The sequence below is a fragment of the Mytilus galloprovincialis genome, chromosome 5 (assembly GCF_965363235.1).
Source record: "Mytilus galloprovincialis chromosome 5, xbMytGall1.hap1.1, whole genome shotgun sequence".
In the NCBI taxonomy this organism is placed as follows: Eukaryota; Metazoa; Mollusca; class Bivalvia; order Mytilida; family Mytilidae; genus Mytilus; species Mytilus galloprovincialis.
Window position 1 is genome coordinate 6,613,488 of NC_134842.1, and position 22,907 is coordinate 6,636,394.

Consider the following 22,907-nt stretch of genomic DNA (forward strand, 5'->3'; position numbering starts at 1 on the left):
TCTTCTCCATGTGAGGTAGGTGTAACACAGGAAGAAAAAAGTCACCTTTTCTTTTTGCCTTATACCTGAATGACTTGGAGGAGTATCTGGATGATAACTATGTGGATGGTCTTAAATTTATTAATGAAAAATTTACAGACAATCTTGATTTGTGTATCAAGTTATTCATTCTTCTGAACGCCTACGACACAATTATTTTTGAGGAGTTAGAAGGGTTATATAGCGCTCTGGATGTTTTTGAGCAATATTGTTTTGAGTGAAAACTCACTGTTAATGTATCAAAAACAAAGATTGTAATTTTTTCAAAGAGAAAGTTTTATAAGAGTGTTACTTTTAAACTAAGTAGTGAAATTATTGAAACTAAAGATTCATGTTATCTTGGTCTGCTTTTTTAATCACAACGGAATTTTTTGGCAAGCTCTAAAACAAAAGGTAGACCAATCTCAAGAATCACTATATGCTCTTAACAAGAATATACAAAATATCTCACTTCCGATTAATTTACAGTTAAAATTATTTGATGCATTGGTGGTTCCCATTTTGACATATTCCTCGGCAATATGGGGGTTTGAAAATAAAAATAATACTGAAAAATTACATTCTACAGTTTTGTAAGTGCAATTTGGGAGTGCGATTATCTATGCCAAAATCCATGGTGTATGGGGAACTTTGAAGGTTTCCACTTGAACAATGTAAGTTTTTGGCAGAAGTTAGCAACAGACGATAAACAACTATCGGTAAACTGTATAAGTTACTTTGGTACATGCATAAGCATGAAGGTTATACTTTCAAGTGATTTAACTATGTTAAATATGTGTTTAAAGACTGTGGCGTTTGTTAACTATATAATATTCCGCAACACGTTGATTTAAATTATATAAAAACTAATGTAAGGCAGCGTCTCCAGGACCAGTTTATCAAAAATATATATCTCTGATATAAACAACTCATCAAACAGAAGAGTTTTGCTTAGAACCATATCTGTTAAAATTGAGGTGGGGTCAAAGAGTAAATATATGTAAATTAAGGGTATGTAATACAAAGTTTCCAATCGAAACAGAAAGATGGAAAAATGTACCACGAAATGAGAGAATTTGACCTCTTTGTAAAGCTGGTCTTGAGGATGTATATACTATATATATAAATATACCAATTGTGAAGTTATGGATTTAAGGAGGAAGTTCAAACCTTCATATCATTTAAAATATCCAAATGAAAAAAACAGTATTTGGCTTGCTTAAATATTGTAATAGCAATGTGCTGTCTAAGCTTTCAATTTTTATTGTAAAAAAGATGCTTGTCTAGTTTAAAACTGTAATAAACACAGACTTATTTCTGAAGATGTATAAATTAAAAATGTATACTGTTTGTATTATGAACTATGTTGTAATTGATATTGTGTATAATGTGCTACTGATACGCAGTCTTCTGCGGCTGAATTTTCTTCGATAAACTATGAAACTATGAATCATTTTAACTTTAAATATGAAATAACAAATATATAATGTAATACATTTTTTTATGTATACTAGTTTAATAATTTTTAAAGCTTCATGATCAAAACAATAACTTACTGAGTTGTTTGCTTCTTCCACACCTATTGCTTTTTCTATCAAGACGGTTTTATTTTCTTGGAGACCAAAAGCCCATTTGATTTCCCGTACTCCACTGTGTAAATCGAATGCCTTAAACTCTAAATAAATGGCAGATAAGTCTGAACTATGATGAACATACAATTGTTTCTTTCCATTTCGAATTAACCATATATCCACTATTTCCGGTACAGATCGGTCGATATGAACTTGAACACTATCATTGAGAGTATGGTTCATGATGTCTCTGGCTTGGAGACGGAGCATGAATGTGTCGCCATCGTTCATACTAGGATTGAGACAAATAGACTGTGACCTTAAATTCATAACCTTTCCAGAAACTACAAAAAAATGTTCGTTGCGTAATAATGTATAGAAAAATTCATTTAATCCGTTGATATTGTCCATGCCTTTTACAGGTAAAACACCAGATAATTGATCGTAAATGCCTTCTGTTATGTTATCCGTCTGAATTTTACGAAAAGGGTTATTTATTTTGTATTTGTTGTTGAAAAATCTATTTTTCCACGAATAACAGATACTACTATAATGTACCTGCCATGTAAAGTTTGTTTTGTTTGATGCTGAAACGACACTGAAAGGAATATTATCATTCTTCACTACGTATGACGAGTTGTCGTGCAAAACAAATCTCCTAGCCTGCCTCACATTATCCGCCTTATCTTTCACTTCTAAAACAATGGCATACAACATTGGATTTTTCTCTGGTAATTGTATTTCAACTTCTGTTATGTCTTTTGAACAGTTGTAAACCGCTACAGCATGTGTATCTCTCATTAATGTTCCAGTCGTTGCTTCTATTACCTCGTAAACACTTAATTCATAGGATTCTATCCCAGAAGCAAGTTTAGACGTTCCAAGAGAAGGATATGGATCAGACCAACCACCGAAAGACGCTTTTAAGAAACTTGAATGAGTTAACCTTTCTGAAATTTTCAGTGGTTCAGTGCGACGTATATTATTGCTAGGGCGAAACACTGGTGGTTCCCTATCGTAAATGTAACAAAGCTGTATAGTTTTTTCAGTTTTTTCATATGGTACGTGTTTTAATTCATTCTGGTTCTTTGAAACAAGATATCCTCCACCTTTAGCGCGATAAGTCAGGCATATGCTAAAAAATAAGTCCTGAAAGTCTTATATTCAAAATCAGCATTGAAAGCAATTATGTAAAACATGAATAAGATGAAAAAAAACGACGTAAAATCTAGTTATGAATAAATGTGCAACTGTTAATACCCCTATAGACATAGAAAAAAAACATACAGTAAGTATATCAGGTCAGTTATCGGTAAGACAATCTTTTTCATTTTTTTACCTCGAGCTGAAGATATTTTATTATCAACATGAGAAAGAGAGATTATCGTGGTTTGTTTTTAGTTGCTGTTTGTTGTTTGCACTTTAGTTTATTTGAAATGATTAATTTAACTATTTGCTCTTTACCTTTCTCCATGAGTCAAATTAATGAGCACTGGTATTTCTATATTTTTGGACTGATAATTCGGTTTTGGGATCGATGTAGTGCCATTTTTAATTTGTGTTGTACCAAGTGAATGATTCTTTCCTACAAAATGAATACTAAAAATATATTTTTATTCGAATACGAAATAACAGTTATTAAAGATTATCTAAAACACATAAGTTTTCAAACCCTTTACTTGCAAGAAATTGATACTTCAAACCCTTATGCCAACATGACAAAATCTAAGGAAAAGGATACAAAACAAAGATCATTATATAGATAATTTTCATATTTCTTTAGGCTTCTTGTTACATTTATCTTATAAAGTTAAGCATTACCTGTAACTGTGACCTTTTCTAACCCTATTTCCACATCCGTTATACCAAAGAGATGAGTTTTTACAAATGCCGGACTCTGTGATTTATTGACCCCGATTTCGAATTCCATTTCCAAGTCTACGATGAAATGCTGAACTTGGTTTCTGCCATATAAATTGTTTTGTTCAGAGCATTTTGACGTTCCCATATTTGAGACTACTTTCGTATTATCATATGTTATTGCTGTGGTTGAACAGCTTTCTATTGACGGTAATCTTTTAGCTACGAGAAAACGTAAACAATTAAATTCATAAGAAATAAGTTAAATCTCAAAAATACTGAACTCCGACCGAAATTCAAAACTAAAAATGTCCCAAATCAAATGGCAAAAAAAACAAAAGCTCAAACAGACAGATGCCCAGTATTACATTGAAGATCGATTATTTGCTATAGTTACTGTGAGCCAAATATATCAATTGCAATTCTAAAATTAACGATTTGAAATTTCAACATAGACCTTCTAGTTTGTAATTAGTTATCAAAGGTACCAGGATTATAATTTAGTAACAGTGTAATTCGGCAATTGAACTCGAATTATGCAACTATTGCATACACAATTCTGACTTGAAATTTGAATGGCATAGCTGCATAGTTTCAGTTGCAATTTTAAAACGAAAACGGGTTAATTGTCGAGTTGCTATGTTAAAAACCAAGTATTTCAACTTGGAATTTCATAATTATTATAGCAGAATAACATACAAATTATGATACATACATTTTAAGAATTTCAAATTTGGGAGGAGAGATAAATCCTACTTTGCGTTGTCGGTTCATTTTAACCTTATGAAAATGGATGTTCCTCTGGTCTTGTCTATATTTTATGTGTGTTGAAATATTCGAAAGTTATTTGTTAACAAAATTAATAAATACTCCAAGACTATTTTTTCACATACATGTATTTTTTTGATTTTTTTTTGTTTTGATAATTCTCATAAACAATCGTTGTAACCTAACAATTCAAAACTTTATATTCAATTCTTTGACACAAAATAAGATTACTCGTATAAAAGTCATCTTACGTTGACATCTTGCTAAAGTCAAATCCTTATCTGTTCGGAATCCATTTCCACAAGTGCAACCTGATGCCAGATCCTCATCACATGTCCCTGGCCAACACCATCTATTATCCCATGAACATTTGCCTGAAATATATTTATGTCATGCATGAACGCAGCTGGATATATACATTCATCAAGTATAACTGTTATACAAATATACTCTTTATACGAGCGAGTATTCCTCAACTGGTAGAAAGTATATAAATAGAAATCAACACTCGTAATATCACCATTCAATACAAGAAATACGCGAATGAAAAGGAAAAGACATGTTTAAAGCTGCCAAAATTAATGCAAACAGAGAATTATTGAAACTTAGATAAATTCTACCTGACTACTCAGGTTGTATCAGTTGACGGAATACCTTTATTCTAATTTGCTTGCTAGATATGCATATCAACTGCATAACGAGTAAATGAAAAGTGTTTCTGGATTTGAAAAAGACCAAAGATACTTAAAGTCATTAAAAAGTGCAAAGTGGTCTACATGTATGTACGTCTATTTCAAATCCTTAATGGAAAAGAAATAGGTACTTAATCATACTTTGTATTTTATACATTATTTTAGTAGGACATTGTGATTATGATTATGATATCAAAATTTAGTAGCAACTATTAATCAATCAAACAGTTTTAATTTTGTTTTGAATTAATGTCTTTTTTAACAAAACAATAATATCATTTTCAGCATTTTTCTTTTAATAACTATTTCTATTACAAAAATGGAATGTATAGGTGACGACGTCTTGGGTTATTTTTTGTAGCTTTTGTGATGTGCAGAAGAAATTTTCCATTGCAATAAACATAGAAATGACCAAAAAAACGCCTTATAGAAAACTCACAAACATACAACCTTAGAAATTTATTCTCAAAAGGGACACAATATATATTATCGATTTTTTTTTTATAATTACTACTTTTTGAATTTAGCAATACTGCATGATCTCGTGTTTGGTCATTGCTGTAAAGGTGTAACTAAACTCATCATCGATACCAGGATTGAAATTTCATATTTCCGCCAGACGCACGTTTCGACTACGCAAGACTCATTAATGACGCTCGAATAAAAAAATGTTAAAAAATCCAAATAAAGTACGAATTAGAAGAGGACACAAATACCAACATTGATTCTTCTATGAGTTTTTAATAAATTTGCACCTTTCAAAAAACATGTTCAGAATAAACCTTTGATTTAAATAAAGCAATACATGACATGCATACAATGTAACCCAGTCCAGTTCTTCAGACAACGTTTTACATAACATTTCAATGCATATAAGTAACTTTAAGTTCACCAATCATATTTTCACCTCTTTTTTCCCTGTGTACAAACTTTTTTCTAAATTTTCGGTAGAAAAATCAAATGAAAAATAATATTGCTGTTTTTAAACAACTATTTAATGCAATTAAATGTAGGATTAATAACCTACAACTCTTAAAATCAAGAAAAATATTTTTTTCAACACTTTTTCGTATGCAACTGAATGGGAAGTAATATCATTGGTTGGTTTTACACCTAAAGGATATTTCAAATGCATCGTTTCCTAAATATAATTACTTGTACACTGTTGTGTGTATGATTTTGTTATAATAGGTATATAGATTATTGCCAATAACAAAGACCGTGATCATTTTAAAAACACTTACGCTGACAGATACCATTAACAGGTTTAAAAAGATCTTCGTCGTTGCATTGTAGACACGTTAAATTTTCACCCGATTGACAAACATCTTTTTTGCAGTTTTCTGGCTTTCCTTGTAAAACATAAATGATACGGATATGTATACATATAGAAACAACAAACAAACAAAAACTAACTATATTCGCATGTTCATACTAATTTGTAAATTAAATTGATGAAGAAAAGGAGAAGGTTCAGTAAGACCCCTTTTTGAACCCAAAATCTAGCAGTTTAATAAAATATTTAAAATGTAAACTTTTAATAATTTATTGGACAGTATAATGCTTCTGCTACATAAATATGGGCTGTTTTTACGATACAATGCACATATATCCGGTACTAGCACCATTAAGTCATGCTAAATTACTGAAATCTTCATAATTTTAGCATTCTAGTTACATTTTAGACGGTTTTCGTGTAAAACGATAGTAGCAGCATTCGTGTTCATCCTAAATATTGAAATGTAAGTTGTATTTGATGATAATACATAAAATATATAAAGGTTGAGGATTAACACAGATGCGGCAACTTTCATTTTTACCAAAAACCATCTGCAAAGTGACATTTTTCGGCATATTTGTTAGATTGTTCATATTTGAGCTTGAATCGGATAGTTTTTAATGACTAAATCTGTTGAAATCTTTCACAAATTAGTTCAAATAAAATAGACACTTAAGTGTTTAAAAAGTGGTCGAAATCTTTCGTCAGAGGGACCTGAAATTTGAGGCCAAAATCTCCTTTATGAAAATAAGAAGATGTGAGCGAATTAATTATAAATATACAGTAATTGTTTTTGAAGTATTTAATGGCGTAGTATGACAGGATGAGAACGGGATGAAATGGACGTTTGCAACTTTCCTTATTTCATGTACATGTAGTTGTTATTTCAATTGGACATCAACGTTGTTTGAATAGTATTTGAACCTGAATCTTATTTCTAAGCGTTCATTTCTAAAACATAAAACAAAACAATTATGTTCCCCTCTAGTATGTTTAGTTCAATAACTTTGTTATATTATTTAGATACTTATAATATGTTAAGCTGAACAAGCGCCTAATCAGTATAAAGTATTGTACAGTTTTACGAACCTCCAACACATTCGTAGGACACAGTAAGGTACTTGTCTATACCTACACAATGATCTCCAAAGAATTTATTTGCTGCTTGAATCCTACAGGTTTGTTTGTTGTTACATTTAGAAATTACTTTTGATGTTGTTGATTTTCTAAATGCATCTTCGGAAAAACTGATGTATTTTATACATGGGATGATAAGATGTGTACCATAAAATGCACTACTGATATTAATTAGCCCACAAGCACAACTCAAAGTTGCTTCATCGTACACGTATTCGGTAACCTTGCCTGTTGACCTCCGCTCTGTCAATAAATAATCTAAGTTTAAAATGTATTGAAGTGTGAAATGATCGTTCAACAGTAAACAATGATAAATGGAGATAAAAACTATCGACATGTTTGCCAGATGAACAAGTGTTTACAAATCAAGCTCTAAATTATCCGATTATTTTTATTTTTGAGCGTTTTGTTTGTTTTGTTTGGTTTTGTTTCTGAGTTTTTTTTTTATTAACTTGATCCCGAAAATATGCAATCACCAAACGCACATGGCTTAAAGGGCAAATTGAGTTTTTCTCATCAATTGGCTTCCTTCGTCCGTCGTCGTCTGTTAATTATCACAAAAATCGTCTCATCTGAAACCTCTGTCAACGTATATTTGTTCCGCCTTACAGAAGTTCCAATGGAAACTTTGTTATAAACAGTATCATAATACATATTCCTGTGGAAACAAATATTCTATACCATTTATTCCGTTAGGAACATATCCTGTAATATCTATTCCTGTGGAAATAATATTCTAGAATATTTCTACCTTTTGGAACTTATATTATGAAGGAACTTCTATTCCGTGACACCACTAGGCCAAATGTATCCAAACTTAGCCACAATCGTCATTGGGGTATCTTGTTTAAAAAAATGTGTTTGATGACCCGGCCAACAACCGAGATTGCCACCGTGGCTAAAAAAGAACATTTATAATACTAAAATAACGAGGTCCAATTTGTCAGCCGTCATCACGTAAAAACGACGAATCAAAGAATTCAACTTTATATATAACTAATATAGTAAAAAGGTGTAGATTAAAAATTACACCACTCCAGGCCCTTTTGTTTTCCACGTTATTAATATTGCTAATAATAAAGAAGTTCCGGGTCGAGTCCGATACCGATACCAATAGTATATTCACCTATTACCTTATCTGAACGTTCCGCATCTGACAAGCGCACCACCAAACGGTGTATTCAGGATTAATATGCTATATACACGGGTCATAATCACAGGATTGACACTAATAAATTGTCAAATTGTTAACCAACTGTAGTATTTTAATCAGTAATTTAGTAATTTCTAAGATAACAATACGAATACTAAAAATCTGGACTTAAAAGAGGGCGTATAGGTACAGTTTTCAATTTGTTAGCGGGAATGACATAAAACAGCGAATCAAAGAATTCAACTTTATTTATAACTAATATAGGACAATGCTGTTGATTAAAAAATACGCCATTCAAGTTCCAGTTCGACGGGTTCAAACAGAAAGATTTGAAAGCAGAGAAAACTGTGTATCTTATAATCGGCATGACTTTATCAGATGACAATACTAATACTAATAAAATAAGGCTTGCGCATAGTTATATACTTTAATTCAGTCACGGACCCGCGATATCATGTAAAATGTATTGGCTTATATCTCTGAAACAAAATTCTTTAGAGCAAACCAGATAATATTGCCAATCAGATCAAGATCTATCTGTCCTGAAATTTTCAGACGAATCGGACAACCTGTTGTTGGGTTGCTGCCCCTGAATTTGTTTTTTTAACGAAATTTTGCAGTTTTTGGTTATTATCTTGGATATTAGTATAGATAGAGATCATCTGTTAACAGCTTAATATTCAGCAAAGTAAGATCTACAAATAAGTCAACATGATCAAAATGGAGTTATTGCCTTTATAGTCAAATTCTTGTTATCTTGTACAAATGTCTTCTCCTGAAACAACTGAGACGATTTAAATAAATTTGTCACAAATAAGCATAAGGGTATTTAGTTTTTAAAAATGTGTCTGGTGGTCCTGTCTGCCTACCAACATGACCGACATTGCATTAATTATAACATAAGGGAACAATGCAGTTTTTGACTTTTTCTCCGAAACAAGTGTAAAAGTATAACGGATGCTACATGTATATTTCATGCTTCAATTGTAAACAAAAATATCATGTAAGCGACACAGGCTCCTTGGAGCCTCTAGTTTGTGGAGTTGATAAAACATAATTTGACGTAATTTTATATACATTTCATGTCAAAGTTTTTGAGGTAACGATAATGGTCAGATAGAACCGATCAAAACTATGCAAGATCCTCATATAAGTTCACCAGTTAATTGAATAGTATGGTCAGTGTTATATATCAGTGATGCAATTCTTTACTTCTTTTTTAGATACAAGTAATTCAAATAAAATAAAATGATTATCACAATCAGACCAAAAAAACGGTCAAGGTAAACGCTATTTGAAGCCAGTTTTATTTCAAATTTATTTCATATTTACCTAAAACCTGTGTAACATATGCAGAGCATAAACATAAAACCGCAAAACCTAAACAAAAACAAAAACAAGATAGAATATTTCAAATTTATTTATTTATTTCTTTTCAAATGTTTCTTACCGCTGGCCACTACGAAACAAATGTTTTGCGGCGATGCATCGCTGTACTGATGAATTTGTTAATTCATAAACATGCATTGTTTCATTCGATTTAATCATAAAATATCTTCAATTGAACGGAGGAATGTCATCGGCTGCGTTAAATCAGCAGATCTAAAACTTCATAATTGTACAAGTAATAAATTCAAATGTGGTTTAGCATATTTCCATATGTTTTAGTCTTTTTTCTGTTAGGAACCAAAAGGGGTACTTTTGTTTGAATAAAAATAGAGAGTATATATGAGCTGCTTCGGATAAAACCCCGACCTTAAGCAAGTGAATATCAAAACATATGTCATTCTTATGCGGGTTATAAAACTCGTTATGCAAATTTGCTAAAAATACATCTTTTATATCGTTATTAAATTTCCAAAATTGATCAATTTTATATCTGTTAATGACAATGTGCACTTACATTCTGTCGATATCTATCATACGCAGCTCATATAACGTAAAGATTAGATCCAGAAAACAATAAGTAAATCAAGGGCATGACAGAGTAGTGTGTCTTGATCTTATAAACAGTATGTACTCGATATGAACAGTAAAACATCAATTCGACATGTTATCTCTTTCAATCACGGACTTACTCATATTTCCTATTTCTTCTTTGAATTACAGAGTGCATTCACTTTCAGTGTCTTTTCTCTGTTATCGCATGTAGTAAACAAATAAAGAGGTTCCTAATTGTGTGCATTATAATTTGACTTACCTAACAAAATAGGCAGAACTATATTTACATCCATGCTTTTTTTCATAGCTGAAATGCAGTAAAGAGTCAAATAACAAAAATACTGAACTTGTATGAAAATTCGTAACGGAAAGTCTCTTATGAAATTGCAAAATCAAAATACGCAAAGACATAAAACAAATGAAAAATAACTGTCATATTCTGGTTAATCCTCAATTAGTCCGTTAGACACTCAAATCAATCAATGTGTTCGTAGATAGTAGATGTTTTTGTGTTCTGTTAAATTGTTACTTTTAATTGTTATGGGATGATGACTGATGTACCCATATTTTGACTATTTTATTCGTTGTGTCTGTTTATTGAACGCATCAATGTAAATATAACGGAATTTGATGAGATTGTCATTAAAGTAAGAGGGTTAGCGCTATAAAACCAGGTTTAATCCACCATTTTCTACATTTGAAATTGCCTGTAACAAGTCAGGAATATGACAGTTCTTGTCAATTCGTTTTTGATGCGTTTTGTTATTTGATTTTGCCATGTGATTATGGATTTTCCAAATTGATTTTCCTCTAAGTTCAGTATTTTTGTGATTTTACTTTTTACTGTGTATGTTGGCGTTTGTTTTTGTAATAGTTCAGTGTGTCTGTTGTTTCGGTGTTTCTATCATGATTTTTGTCTTACCCTCAGTCTTGGTTTGTGACAGGGATTTTTTTCAGTTAAATAGAACAGTGGTATACTACTATTATCTTTAAATACAGACATTTTATTGTGTACAAAATGGTGAATAAACCTGGTTTTATTGCTAGCTAAAACTCTACCGTATAAAATGTACTGTAGTCATCTGAATTTAGAATAACAATTCAACTAAAAAACTAACAATATAAAGAGTTATATCAAGTCATTGTTCAACCAATGTTTGTATATTAAGTCCATATATTGATATTAGGAGGAAATCGTTTTAATTTTCGGAGGATGAGCAGGGAAATCTTTGCTGTAAGGATTATTCATTAACCAGTTGTTCAGTCACCGTTTTTTTTAAAGTTTAATTTGTACACACCAAGTTCTGCTGTAGTTTTAATTTGAATTCATCAATCCAACTTATTCATTATGGTTTTCACGAAAATGCTGGTGTCAAACAATATATGTTTTTATCAATGTTATATATATCGACCGCCGATAAAGATCTTAAGGTGGCTCGGGACTATTCGACTGCGCATAATTTCACGCATGAATTACAAAAGTATTTGTCGTAAATTGGATATATTTTTAATATTTTGATTGATTAGAAATGTTAAATCATTGTAGTTATGTGGCTTATAGAATATTTTCGATGTCATTCATATTTTTTAAAGGGTCACAATGACATTTCACCCATTTTCACCATTTTTTCGCCAAAATTTGGGTTTGAAGGCAAAATATTTTTTCCCCTTATCGGTGACCTATGTTTTTTACTTGCTCATTCTTTGAAGCTATATTTCAGTTTTTATATTACAGTTTTGGACCAAGTGTCAGAGAACGTTTTTTTTTTATATTACGATAAAAATATATCACCAACTCCATTTTCCTTATCATTTCATTGAAAAACGGTCTCTTTTACAAACCAGTTTAAAAGTAAAATTTTGAGCCTAAATGGTCCGTGACCCTCTATTTTTTTCGACCAATTTGAATCACTTTCTGTAAAGAATAAAATAACGAAAAATACAAAACTTCTGATAGAAACTTCGAATAGGCCCGAGCCCCCTTAATGAACTAATGGTGATTTTTTTTTAGTATTTCGAATGGTAATGAAACAAAAATGCTTAGTGAGAAAGTTTCGCGATTCAAGAATACAATTGGTATGGTCTAAATCAACGGTATCTTTCTTTAAGTAGACGAAACGCGCGTCTGACGTACTTAATAATAATCCTGGTACCTTTGATAACTATTTACACCACTGGGTCGATGCCACTGCTGGTGGACGTTTCGTCCAAGAGGGTATCACCAGCCCAGTAGTCAACACTTCGGTGTTGACATGAATATCAATAACGTGGTCATTTTTATTTATTCCATTATATTTACAATGATGCGTGAACTAAACAGACAAATTAATTTGGACGAATTAAAACGTTTTGAAAAGCTAATGATTTTCTTATCCCAGGCATAGATTACCTTAGCCGTATTTGGCACAACTTTTTGGAATTTTGGATCCTCAATGCTCTTCAACTTTGTACTTATTTGGCTTTCTAAATATTTTGATATGAGCGTCACTGATGAGTCTTATGTAGACGAAACGCACGTCTGGCGTACTAAATTATAATCCTGGTACCTTTGATAACTATCTCCCCTCTTTTGCTGTGTATGACATTTTAGCTTAAAACTAATGGGCACACGAAAAGCAGGGGTAGGAAAAAATGTCCTCCTACATATTCTTATGAAAGGGCAAAACCATCTATTTAGAAAATTATATTGATAATTCACGTATTTAACTTTTGAAAATATTTGCTGACAAAAAGAATAAACTCGAACATATCCTTAAATCGCAACTATCTACTGGTTTCTAGTTTAGTATTTCACCCATATGCATGACGATCTCAAATCAATAATTGGTTAGCAACAGTGCTTCCACACTATACGTGCATGTTGAAAGAAATAATATATTCGATGCTACATAAAAATATAGTTTGAATTGGACGGAATAAACTATAATACAAATTTTGACACAGGGGTTTGGATATTGCATAAAACGAAAAGACCGCTATTAAGAAAACTGTGGGAGATATCGATTCACCTGTGGGCCCACTTGACATAAATTTAAACAAAAATAGTTACCAAAATATTTTATCATTCGAATGAATATATGTTTTGTCTGCTTAGCTTTCTTTGTCAATCTATTCATCATATGTGTATATATTTTAAATTACAATTTGAACTTGTCTTGAAAATTAAATAAAAATAATCAATCTTATTTGAATATAAAATGCAACTTACTTCTAAAAATCCTAAAAATGAAATAAGCCACTCACAACTTAGCTCTGATCTTCTAAGGATATTCAGTTGGTGTATTTATCTTTTTAAAGTCTTTAGATAACATTATTTGTTGACGCTCAGATTAATGTCGAAGGTTCCTTGTTTAGTTTGTCAAGTTTGACACAATGGCATTTGTTACATTAGCATTATGATAAACAATAATAATACCAGTGAATATAATACTGCAGTTTGTTCTGTTCTGGTCAGGCTTTATGTCATTCACATTGCTGTCTAGCCATGTGCATATTTGATACGTGTATAGATTTGGTCAGTTTGAAACTGCGTCTAAAATACACACTCACATAATGAACCATAACAACTAGACAAATCATGAAAGATGTACCATGAGCTCAAACTTAAACTTTAAGTTCAATAAACAATATTAATCAATAGGTTAGGAAAAAAGATAAATCGTGTAAAAATAATTGAAATAGTGATATCCTATGGAACAAATGTCAAAATCGACCAAATGGCTATATAATTGCAGTACAGACGCCATACTATTCCAGACGCTAGTTTTATTACCTGACAAAATACAGAAGTAATAGAAAATATAACAACTTTATAAATTCACTTGTTGGATTGCAGGTCATTGCTTATCGTATTAAATGAATTTGCGAATTTTAATATAATTTATTCTGTTTATTTATCTCAAAAAAGAGAACAACTGGATGTATAATCTAGAAGTTAAATGTGTGTACTGATTATTTCTCTTTATAGTTTTGTACATGTTTGTCAATCTGTCGGTATTGGGAGATTACTATTTCTTGTCAAATCTAAATCAATGGACATATCATTATCAAAACATAATATGTAAACCCTAAGCAAATAAAGTAAATATCCACCTCTCTCGTGACCCAATTAATATAGGTTTTTAAAAATTACTAATCTTACATGCATACTAGGAATCTGATGTACAGTAGTTGTCGTTTGTTTATGTAATTTATACGTGTATCTCGTTTCTCGTTTTTCAAATGGTTTTTTATATAAATTAGACTTTTGGTTTTCCCGTTTGAATGATTTTACACTAGTAATGTTGGTGCCTTTTATAGCTTGTTGTTCGGTGTGAGCGCCAGGGTTTGATGATGAAGACCGTACATTGACCTATAATGGTTTACTTTTTTAAATTGTTATTTGGATGGAGAGTTGTCTCCTTGGCACTCAAACCACATATTCCTATATTTAGTTATCTAAAAAAAAATTGTTGACTGATTGAAGTTACGTTTCAAACGAGTCCCACTATATAATTATGTGCTATAAAGATAGTGGGTAAGATATATTCGTTACAGAGTGTGCTAGTGATGGTCAGTAGGTTTCGTATGGGAATGTAGGCTTCACTTACATATAGAACAATGAGCGTCGGTTGAGGAGTAAACGTTACTGCTATAGTGACGATTAAATAAAGGCAAAAGAAGTATACCGCTGTTCGAAATCCATAAATCGATTACATTTTTCTTAGTAGGCAATTTTCCATTTCTGTTTGTCGATATGCCAGCAGCGCCTGATTGCTGAACTACACGGAAAATTCAAAACGGAAACCAAATGATAATGTTAAAACGTCAAACACATGAAAAAAATGAAAAACAATTGTCATATTTCTAACTTGGTACAGGCATTTCCTTCTTTAGAAAATGGAGGCTTTCACACAGTTTTATAGCTAGCTAAACCTCTAACGTGTATGACAGTCATGTGGAATCTTATGATGCCTTCGATATATTACCTAAATGTTTTACTCTTTTGAGCATTTGATTGAATGATTGATTGGCAAATATTAAACAGTAACTACTAGTAATCCAAGTCCACTTACTAAAGTAAATACAATGATAGATTTATGAAGTAAATATATTTGCACGTTTCTGGTTTGATTGACACTAAATAGTTTCATTGATCAACTCAAAGAACAAACCGTTTGGCATATATGTTTTATAGATAAAAACGCGATGTGGATTTATCTTTGATAACCAGATAAATTTAACCTGAAATTCCTTCTGGTTCGAGTTATTAACTTGCCTTCTTCAAGCGGCTTTGAAACGAAAATTGTGCGTATATTACAACTAGCAAAATTAGAAATCAATATAATGTTTTAGTAAAACAAATCCTTTCCGACATGCTTATTACATTTGATGTTTGAAAACAAATTACGTTACCCTTACTGTGACATTTCAAGTACTTGCAACAGTAAAGGTTAAATTCAGTAAACATATATATCTTTTCGTATGTCACAAAATCCTTGTGAGGGTTACCTAGTGATCTCAAGAAAGGTTTAACCGGTGGGTAGTGTATCATTCTTTAATTGTCAACATATTTGTCGGTTCTTAAATGCAAAAGAGTAGAACTGTCTTCTTTATTGTAATAATCAATACAAGGTTGCGGCATGATCATAAACGCATGCTACCCATCGCTTTTTCAAAGAATAGAGTTTTATAACTGTTCATTGTCTTATCAGAAGTTTATAAAAAAAAAGGTTTTTAAATGGATATAAAACAGTCACCAAAATATGTTTAAAGCACATCTGAGGTATTGTCTGCAAACAGGAAAATCTACTTTATTTTCGATTTATGAGTTTGACTGTCCCTTTGGTATCTTCGTCCCTCTTTTAATAAATGAAATCCCAATTTTCGGAAACATCAAATTTAAAATTTATAAAAATAAAAAAAGGAGCACACGTCAATAGATATAAACAAAAACATAAGTATTTTGTATAAGGCACTATACCAATTATAAAAGTTCGTAATTGCTATTATACCAAATACAAAATCAACGCGGTCCGTCTATCGATAATGTGATTTCTGGACAACACAAACTCGAATTGGTTTAGGAAATGATCAACTGTTGCATGTTTTCATCAAATAAATTAAGAAAAATACGTCAATTGTTCTGATAGTGTACAAAGTAATATACATAAAAGAGAAACAGAAGCTAAAGTAGAAAATATCGGCGATTTATATTTATAAATTAAATATTCTATATTGAAATTATGTTTAACAAAATAACTATAGTATCTCCTGGTAGTATTTACTTTTCTATCATTTATCACAATCTATTTTAAGTCCAGTTACTAGATTTTTTCAATATCTGAACCAGAAACTTTAAACTTATTGTTATAGAAGCATTCTTTAACACAAATCTTTGTGTCAATCCTGATATGACAAATCAATATCGGCCCCGACTATTTTATCTTAACTACTTCTCTAAACCTCAATGTAATCTTTGAAGTCAAAGTAACCTTTTTGAACTAACAAAAAGATTGGTATAAAAATCTTAGGTGTTTTGTCCGTAATATAAAATATGAGAAAAGATGTCAAATTAGCTACTTTTCATGAATAATGTTGTTTCTCATACTGTTATTTTTAAGTCCCGCGGAGGGTTTTAATTATGAAGCAGGATACGAGCATCACTATACTTATTCGTCAACATCAGATACACTTGGGATGCACAATGTCACCACGGTACTAAAGGTAGGCCTATGTCTTAACATGTGATTCGGTATATTGAATGTATTATTATGAAACATTTATAAAAAAAAAACTTAGTAAGGTTTTTTTTCAAATTATGTTTGCCTTCTTAATTATGTATTGTATTTTATACTGCAAATAGTTGTGTTTATTTCCTAGATATAGTATCGCAGCTATAGTTTGTACAATGTCAATTTCATCATTGAACACTTTTTCCGCAGTCAGGGGTTCATTAAGGGATGAAAAAAAGTTTGAAATTTGTGTTAAAATTTAAATAGCTATGAATTTATTTATGAAAAGTTGCAGTATAAAAACATTATTAGGTCAATGTCAGAAAAATATCAACATGTTTGTACTCAGGGTAAAACTGGGAAGGACTCGGTACAACCTCGCCCTTCCCCAGTTTCTCATCCTCATTAAAAAAAAGTTGATATTTTTCTTACATTGACCTAATATTGTATATATATTTATATATTTTATAGATAAATTAAATAGATCTAGCTTATATAGATCGGAAATTGCTGCTTCTTCGCAAAAAACGCGAAATATAAGAGTATAAGCAAAGACTGTTCAGCTCAGAGTTAGAATAATGTCAATGATGACGAGATTATATATATATATGCAACATAATAAAGGTGTTCATGTTTATGCAACGTTATATATATTGGTACAGATTGTTAATGGTCTTCGTGTTCATGCATATATATAATAAAGGTTTGGGTTTTTTTCCAGTTTCGAATACAGAAGATAAACGAAACAAACACCGGTATAAAATTCCATCAGTTATCGGTAGACAGCTTTGTTCAACATGCACAAAATGGTGAATGTAAGAATTTTTATTTTTCGTTTTTGATTTTTTTCTAATTTTCTAATTTTCTTGGTTATCATATTATCTATACATTTTATACGTTTATATGTTAAGGTATAAAATAAGCTTTGAATAAATCTATCAGCGACTGCCAAAGATAATCATTCGAAACTAAAAAAACAATAATGATAATTAAGCAATGAGATATAAAAACAGCTAACTACTGACTAGGTTCTTAACTTGGATGTCGACAAATATTGTATCAAACTAGGAGTCGATACCTTACATATCTACTTCTTAAACTGTAACCAAATAAATAACACAAAGGTACACAAAAGAAAAACACTTAAAATCAACCGACATGATAGATAACAAACGTACAAGTGTAGGAAATGCAATGATAAAGAATACAATATCAAGTATTTACCCTGCTGGTATCGTACTATGCTATTACCTGACTTAAATGAATGAAAATTGAAAGAACAAGAATGTGTCCCTTGCACACGCATGCCCCATCCACACTATCATTTTCTATGTACAGTTGACCCTTGGGAAAAGGGGGAAATCTCTAATATGGCATTAAAATTAGAAAGACCATACCATAGGAAACATGTGTACTAGGTGTTAAGTTGATTGGACTTCAACTTTGTAAGAAAATTCCTCGACCAAAAACTTTAACCAAAACTTTAATCTGAAGCGGGACGAACGGACGGACGAACAGACGAACAAACCAGAAAACACCATGCCCATAAATTGGGCATTAAAAAAACAGGAGCACACATAACATGTATGACTTAGGCATTTCGTTGGTTACGTTGCTATAAACCTACATCTAAGCAAGGGTAAAAAAAAATTTAAAAAGATGGAAAATATCACGTTAACCCTCAGCATTCTTTCATGGCTGTTTTGATGTTTTATGTCCTCAATTTGTTATATGCATTTGAATAAATCCTTTTTATTTCTTTTACCCGATAATACAACAACTTCAGTCGGAATCAGGGTTTTATCCAAAAATAAATAGCAATACATTGTTACTTATTACATAAAATTGAGAATGGAAATGGGGAATGTGTCAAAGAGACAACAACCCGACCAAATAAAAAAAACAACAGCGGAAGGTCACCAACAGGTCTTCAATGTAGCGAGAAATTCCCGCACCCGGAGGTGTCCTTCAGCTGGCCCCTAAACAAATATATACTAGTTCAGTGATAATGAACGCCATACTAATTTCCAAATTGTACACAAGAAACTAAAATTTAAATAATACAAGACTAACAAAGGCCAGAGGCTCCTGACTTGGGACAGGCGCAAAAATGCGGCAGGGTTAAACATGTTTGTGAGATCTCAACCCTCCCCCTATACCTCTAACCAATGTAGAAAAGTAAAAACATAACAATACGCACATTAAAATTCAGTTCAAGAGAAGTCCGAGTCTGATGTCAGAAGATGTAACCAAAGAAAATAAACAAAATGACAATAATACATAAATAACAACAGACTACTAGCAGTTAACTGACATGCCAGCTCCATACTTCAATTAAACTGACTGAAAGATTATGATTTCATTATATGAACATCAGGCACAATCCTTCCCGTAAGGGGTTTAGTATCATACCATCATAACATATATGAGAAGAACATAACCCGTGTCATGCCAACAACTGTTTTTAAAATAAATGTGTTTAGTTCCGACGCAAAGACCTTATCAGTGACTCAATATTAACGCCAAAATATGCAATTTTTAATGACTTGACAACAGTATCGTAATTATATCCCTTCTTAATAAGTCTATTCAAAGGTTTTGTAAGTTTTTGAGGTGAATACTGACACCTTTGTGCTTTATAAAGAATATTTCCAAAAAAAATTGGATGTGAAATACCTGAACGTATAAGAAGTCTGCATGTTGAGCTATATTTACGAATGATGTCTTTATACCGATGATAAAATTTAGTAAATGTTTTGACTAGTTTGTGATATCGAAAACCCTGGTGTAATAATTTTTCAGTAATACATAAATTTCTCTCGTTAAAATCTAAAACATTGTTACATACACGAGCGAATCGTACAAGTTGAGATATATAAAAACCGTAAGATGGTGACAATCAGTTGTTGTCCATTCATTTTTGATGTGTTTTTTCATTTGATTTTGCCATTTGATTAGGTACTTTCCGACATCTTTTTTTCCGTGTCTTGTCAAATTATCATGGAAAAAAAATAATAATTTGTTCCAACATTGAATATAAGTTCTTCGGAACACAGATGAATATGTGTGAACGTCCCATTATCTTTATCTTACAGATGCTGACAATCCGTTCAAATGGGATCTTACTAAGAGGTATACTAGCATTCTTACATACACGTTGTGTATGAGAAATAATGTGTGCTCTCGTGTAATTATGAATGTGTTTTATGTGTTGTGTCGTCTATTTCTTGTGTTTCTTGTTTGTCATGTTCTTTTCATTTCAGAAAAGATGAATTATATTTTAGTTTCGATTTCTAAAAGTATGACTAGATTTTGCTCAAAAATTTGACTTCATATTTTTGTTTAAATTGCTGTTTTTGTGCCTACATTTATTTGTTAACTGATGTATATTCTTCAAATAATCGTTCATTAATTTGCTTATAAAATCGTCCAAATTAATTTGTCTGTTTAGTTCGCGCATCATTATAAATATAACGGAATTTGGTGAGACTGTCCTCAAAGTGAGAGGTTTAGAGCTATAAAACCAGGTTTAATCCACCATTTTCTACATTTGAAAATGTCTCTACCAAGTCAGGAATATTGCAGTTGTTGTCCATTCATTTTTGATGTGTTTTTTCATTTGATTTTGCCATTTGATTAGGTACTTTCCGACTAGATTTTCCTCTGAGTTAAGTATTTTTGTGATTTTACTTTTTACTTATACAAAGTCCTAAATATGATTTTGTATATAAAATCGTACATGTATGTATTAATGAATTTAAATAAATTTATTTAAATAGTTGTTATTTTTAGATTTTTGTTCGAAATGGAACCGGATGGTTTGGTTCATTTCATTCACTATCACCAGGAAGATAAGACAGAAATGGTCACCTTAAAGAAAGCTTTGGTTGGAACAATGTCAGCTAAATTCCAAGTAAAAGAAGTATAATACATAAAAAGCATAGCCCTTGCAATAGCTTTAAAAACCCTGTTTATTTATTTATACAACGCATTGTATGTATCGGATCTTTGGCCGTTCGGTTTTTGTAAAATATGTAGCACTTAGAACGTTTTAAAAAAATATACAAGGGTTATAAAATGACAAAAGTTACTAATAGAAAGAAAAAACATATAAGAGACATATAATAACAATTTACCGAATACTTTGTATTATATTGCCAAAGAACATGTGGACTGTGGACATTTTAAAAAAAAACCTAATTATGAATTCGATTTAGTGTGTTAAAAACATCAATATGTTATAGGATAAAACATTGCAATATATTTTTTCCAGAGAAGCGACCACCAGACATGGAGGTATTTATCAACTGATGGCGATCATGGTGGTAATATGTCAAAATAAAATGCATTTTATGCAATCAATTAGCTAGTAATATGTATATTACTTTTTTCATAGAATTAAAAGTTTCATTCATTATACAAAATGTATATATGAAATATAAATCTTCTAGCAACCTGGTCGTATATGCACTCATCATAGATACATTGATTAAAATTGTTTGCGCCAAACATGCGTTTTGTTTTCAAATGACACATCAGTGACACTCGAAACAAAAGAGTAAAAAAGGCCAAATAAGGTACAAAGTTGAAGAGAAGTGAAGACTAAACATGTGATAATCCGAAAAATTTTGTTTCAAGTCTAAATTGAAATTAGAAAACATTAGATATTATGGAAAAAGGATATAAAACAGTTGTTGGCATGACACGGGTTATGTTCTTCTCATATATGTTATGATGGTGTGATACTAAACCCCTAACGGAAAGGATTGTGCCTAATATTCATATGATGAAATCATAATCTTTCAATCAGTTTTATTAAAGTCTGGAGCTGGCATGTCAGTTAACTGCTAGTAGTATGTTGTTATTTAGGTAAAATTGTCATTTTGTTTATATATATTTTCTTTAGTTACATCTTCTGACATCAGACTCGGACTTCTCTTGAATTGAAATTTAAATGTACGTATTGTTATGCGTTTACTTTTCTACATTGACTAGAGGTATAGGGGGAGGGTTGAGATCTCATAAACATGTTTAACCCCGCCGCATTTTTACGCCTGTCCCAAGTCAGGAGCCTCTGGTCTTTGTTAGTCTTGTATTATTTTAATTTTAGTTTCTTGTGTACAATTTGGAAATAGTATGGCGTTTATTATCACTGAACTAGTATATATTTATTGAGGGGCAGGCTGAAGGACGCGTCCGGGAGCGGGAATTTCTCGTTACATTGAAGACCTGTTGGTGACCTCCTGCTGTTGTTTTTCTATGGTCGGGTTGTTGTCTCTTTGATACATTCCCCATTTCCATTCTCATTTTTATATGTAAATTCTAACACTGTTTCAGGTTACCTTGATCACAAGTATGATGGGGAAAAGACAACCAACGGATACACACTGACACGTCATCATTATAGTTCCCGAACTGTCATGAGAACACATAAAAAGGTAAGCACTGACTTCGATTCATAGTTCTGAGAAATATAAGAATATCATTATGAAACAACTATTTTTCTAACCAATATATGCCATTGATATGTATCTGTCTAGAATTAGCTATAAGTATCATAAAGATCTAGAGAAAAAAGTTCAGAACTCTGAAGTTCGAAAATATTGTCACAGATCTTTTTTATTCAGCAAGTTAAGAAATGGTATCTGTGAATCTGAAGAAAACAGGAATACTTGTGTAAGTAATGAATATAAATGACAGTCTTATAACCTGTGGACACCAGTGTGAAGATAGCCGTTGATAAAAGCCAGTTCAAAATTCACGAAATATCAATAT

The 22,907-nt window shown here is 31.4% G+C and overlaps 1 long non-coding RNA gene across 1 annotated transcript; it reads left to right on the plus strand.

The window, feature by feature from the left end:
- Positions 1-16,970: 16,970 nt before the first annotated feature.
- On the plus strand, positions 16,971-22,572 carry LOC143074287 (uncharacterized). The gene is made up of 6 exons (XR_012977771.1): positions 16,971-17,124; positions 17,854-17,947; positions 20,228-20,264; positions 20,925-21,045; positions 21,406-21,457; positions 22,470-22,572. It is a non-coding gene; the product is annotated as an uncharacterized LOC143074287 (long non-coding RNA).
- Positions 22,573-22,907: the final 335 nt, after the last annotated feature.